This window comes from Lactuca serriola, chromosome 9 (assembly GCF_051521515.1).
Source record: "Lactuca serriola cultivar US96UC23 chromosome 9, Lser_US96UC23_V15, whole genome shotgun sequence".
NCBI classification, from domain to species: Eukaryota; Viridiplantae; Streptophyta; class Magnoliopsida; order Asterales; family Asteraceae; genus Lactuca; species Lactuca serriola.
Window position 1 is genome coordinate 147594037 of NC_136416.1, and position 4915 is coordinate 147598951.

Sequence of the window (4915 nt, forward strand, 5' to 3'; positions counted from 1 at the left end):
ATGGTTGAAAAGCTTCCTCCTGGTTGGATAGACTTCAAAAATTACCTTAAGCATAAGCGGAATGAGATGTCTGTGGAGGAACTGGTGGTGTGTCTTCGCATTGAAAAAGAAAATAGAATGGCCTTGAAGAAATGCAGTAAAGTTAAGTCTTCTAAGGTTCATATGTTGGAAGCTAGTAAAACCTCCAAAAGCAAAGGCAAGGGACCTTACAAAGGGAAAGCAAAGGGCAAAAACCTAGGCACCAAGGCAGGAACTTTCAAGAAGAAGTTCAAGTGGTACAATTGTGGCCAACCGGGCCACAAGGCTTCGGAGTGCCCTCAAGCTAAGAGGGAAAACCATCAAGCAAACATGGTGAATGATAACATGGAGTTGGTGGCCAAGATAACTGATCTCACGGCTATGGTTTCTGAAGTGAATCTCATGAATACAAATTCAAAGGAGTGGTGGATTGACACGGGAGCTACTCGTCATGTGTGTCATGACAAAAGTGTTTTCAACACCTAAAAAGAAGTTGAAGATGGTGAAAAGCTCTACATGGGAAATGTAGCTATCGTGGATATCAAAGGTGTTGGTGATGTCATTCTAAAAATGACTTCGGGGAAAGAAGTGAAGCTTAGGGATGTTTTGTATGTTCCTGAACATCGTAAGAATCTAGTATCAGGTGGTTTGTTGAACCAATTTGGTTTTAAGATAGTGTTTGAGTGGGACAAGTTTGTTTTTTCCAAAAATTGTATGTTTGTGGGAAAAGGATATGCCTTGAATGGCATGTTCAAATTGAATGTAATGCTGACAAACAAAATGAATAATGAAAGTTCAAGCTCTGTTTATTTGCTTGAGTGTTCAAATGTTTGGCATGGTCGCTTAGGAGATGTAAATTAAAATTCAATTAAGGGATTAATTAGACTAGAATACATACCAAAACTTAATATTGACTCAAATCTCAAATGCCCCACATGTGTTGAAGCCAAACAAACTAGATTGTCTTTCCAAACAATCAAAAGAAACACCGAACCTCTTGATTTAATTCACACTGATGCGTGTGATCTAAAGTCAATTCCTACTCAAGGTGGGAACAAATACTTCATTACATTCATCGATGATAGCATGAAATATTGCTACATATATTTACTTAAGAGTAAAGATGAAGCAATAAACAAGTTTGTCTTGTACAAAAATGAAGTTTAGAATCAATTCAACAAGAGAATTAAAGTGGTTAGAAGTGATGGGGGTGGGGAATATGTTTCTCCTATGATGATTTTTGTGCTAAAAATGGAATTCGTCATGAATTCACATTACCCTATTCACATCAATCCAATGGAATTGCTGAAAGAAAGAACCGTACCTTGAAAGAAATGGTCAATGCCATGATAATTAGTTCGGGTGTAAACCAATGAATGTAAGGGGAAGCTATTTTGTCAGCTAACTATCTTTTAAATAAGATACATCGCAAAGAAAAGAATGAAACACTTTATGAACCTTGGATGGGTAGAAAGTCATCGTATAAGTACTTATGAGTGTGGGGGTGCCTAGCTAAAGTTGTAGTGCCACCTCCTAAGGTACAAAAGTTAGGGCCTAAAATAGTGGACTGTGTATTCATTGGGTATGCACAAAGTAGTAGTGCTTATCAATTCCTTGTGCATGATTCTAAGAATCCTGAAATACACAAGAATACCATAATGGAATCAAGGAATGCTTCATTCTTTGAAGATGTGTTTCCCTGTTTGAACAAGGAAGTTGAAAGCCCATCTTTACCAAATAACATAGTTGTTCGAGAGGAAGAACAAACTCAATCCGCGGAGAAAGAGATAGAACCCAGAAGAAGTAAGAGGGCTAGAGTTGAAAAATCATTTGGTGATGATTTTTTTACCTATGTGGTGGAAAGTGAACCTAAAACCTACCAAGAGGCGGTAAGTTCTTCTGAGGGACCTCAATGGAAAGAAGCCATCAAAAATGAGGTGGAATCTATCTTGCAAAATCATACATGGGAACTTGTGGATCTACCTCCAGGTAGCAAGCCACAAGGTTACCGTTGGATTTTTAATAGAAAGATGAAACATGAAGGAAGTATTGATAAATACAAGGCAAGACTAGTAATCAAAGGTTATAGACAAAAGGAAGGTCTAGACTACTTTGATACCTATTCGTCGGTAATGCGTATAACATCCATTAGATTAGTTCTTGCCATTGCAGCTATCAGAAACTTGCAAGTTCATCAAATGGATGTGAAAACGGCTTTCCTAAACGGGGAGTTGGAAGAAGAAATTTATATGGAGCAACCTGAAGTATTCATTGCCTCAAGACAATAGAACAAGGTTTGTAAACTTGTTAAGTCTCTATATGGATTAAAACAAGCTCCTATACAATGGCATCAAAAGTTTGATCAAGTCATGATGGAAAGTGGCTTTAGAATCAATGAGTGTGATAAGTGTATCTATGTGAAAAACACCACTCATGGTTATGTCATCTTGTGTTTGTATGGTGATGATATGCTTATCATTGGTAGTGATGACAAGATAATAAGATCCACGAAGGACATGTTGAAATCCAGGTTCAACAAGAAAGATATGGGTCTAGCAGATGTGATTCTTGGAGTGAAGATAACAAGAACCCAAAGTTGTTTGATTTTGAGTCAAACACACTATATGGATAAAATTCTTGAAAATTTTGCTAAGGGAGACACTAGCATCGCTAGAACTCCAATTGACACTAGTCAACATCTACGTAAAAATAGAGGTGATAGTGTTAATCAAGTGGAATATTCAAGAATTATTGGCAGTCTAATGTATCTAATGAGTTGTACCAGACCTTACTTAGCATATGCTATGAGCAGACTAAGTAGATACACTAGTAAACGCAGTTCTGAACACTGGAAGAGTATTACTAGGTTGTTGAGGTATGTAAGATACACGCGAGAATATGGACTGCATTATCGCAGACATCCAGCAGTTATCGAAGGATACACAGATGCAAATCGGGTATCTGACATAAAAGATTCCAGATCTACAAGTGGATATGTGTTTGTACTTGGAGGTGTTGTTGTAGCATGGAAATCATCCAAGAAAATAGTTATATCTAGTTCCACGATGGAATCTGAATTTATCGCCTTAGATATTTGTTTTGAAGAGGCGGAGTAGCTATGTCAATTTGTAGAGGACATTCCCGAATGGCCTAAGCCGGTAACGGCCATATGGATACATTGTGATAACCAATCGGCAATTGGTAGAGCTCAAAGTACAATTTGTAATGGGAAATCAAGGCACATTAGACGTAGACATAAAATGATATGACAACTACTCTCTACGGGGGTTATCACGGCTGAATGGGTGAAGTCAAAGGATAACATTGCGGATCCAGGTTAGTGTTCTTGACCGAAACGAACACAACTATGAGGATATGACCTTGTCAGGGAGAGTCCTGTGAGATTTACATTTTCGTCTACATAAATGGCAGCTTAGTTCAAAGACATCGAGATCTACTATCTGCTAGGGGATTAAGTGTAACTTCTTAAGGGAGGGTTCAAAGGGTAATACCTACCTATCCTATGCACGATTAACATGTTGAAAATTTCGTCTTGAAATTGGATGTGCATAGAGCGATCTCCTATCATGTAGGGGATTGTTGGAAATTTAGTATAAATATTTATATTTTTTACTAACTTTGGACATATATAAATGTATACATATGTTGTATATATAACGAACTCTAAGTGAGTTTGTGTTCTCCTCCATGAGGAGTTCGAAACGATATATTAGATGTCCAAAATAGAGTATAAGTGAATGAGATATCGATACTCAAAGATGGGTATTTGAGAATAAGTTTAGCAAAAGAGAGGAATGTGGGAATGAGTCCCACATTGGTAGAGAGACCAAACACAACAAGGTTTATAAGCTTCATTGCATGGAAGGATTACAAGCTTGTGTCTATGGTTATGTTACAATTCCTACCCGCATGCAGGGGGGTGCAAATCGTGGTTCTGTAGACCAAAAACACCGAACTCGTGCATGCGCGCGACCTTTGGACACGAATGCAGCTCCGAAAACTCGGGCGTGCGCTGCCTTCATTTTTGCTAAACTTGACAGTTTTGGTCCCTATTTTTGAATTCTGTCTAAACTTTACAGTTTTGGTCCCTAAAAACCTAATTTTATTGAAGTTCTTTGATGCCTCGAAAGGGAGTGGTGTTTCGCAAATTCAAAATCCTTGATTTGGAATTCGTTACAACTAATCGAGGATTTTCATTTAGACTTTTGTGGCCAGAGCCGACACCAACTAGACTGAAGATTAGGAACCCGTTGGGTAATGAGTAAGGATTCTCGTAAACAATTGGTGTAATGATTTGTGTATGTACAAGTTGAATTTTACTTATAATTTCTAGTATTCATGTGCATTGTTTGTAACACTAAATTTTGGGGAAACAAAGTATATACCTTGTATGAAGATAATGGTTTGAATGTGACAATCTGTTTCTTAATTCTCAGCTCCGGGCATGGCTTAAATAGCCATTGGTTACATGATAAATTTGTGGTCCATGATTGCAACTAATTTGTGTTTACCAAGGATATGTTACATCAGATTTTAGACTAAATATGAATCCACTTGCAACTAATTGGAACTATGGAACTAGCAGGATGATGGGTATTGTCCATAGCCTTCACAACTGTTATTTTTACTGGTTCAAGAGAATACTTTGAACTTGTCAGAAGAAGCCATGGAATTGCTTCCGGAATGACTCTTGCACCTTGTTATGTCGAGCGGGAGCACAAATTTTTTGAGAGGGAATGTGGAAGTGAAAGAATTGATGTATGTTTTTTTAGAGAGAGGGGGGTGTGGTTTTAATTTTTGTCTATGTGTCCTCTAAACCTACTAAAACAAGTAAAAGGGACTAAAAGGACAGGTTGCCTACAACTTGGTTCCCTCA

At 37.8% G+C, this 4915-nt stretch overlaps 1 pseudogene; it reads left to right on the forward strand.

Annotated features, from left to right (window-relative positions):
• Positions 1 to 2390: 2390 nt before the first annotated feature.
• Positions 2391 to 3134, forward strand: LOC145076156 (secreted RxLR effector protein 161 pseudogene; annotated as a pseudogene).
• Positions 3135 to 4915: the final 1781 nt, after the last annotated feature.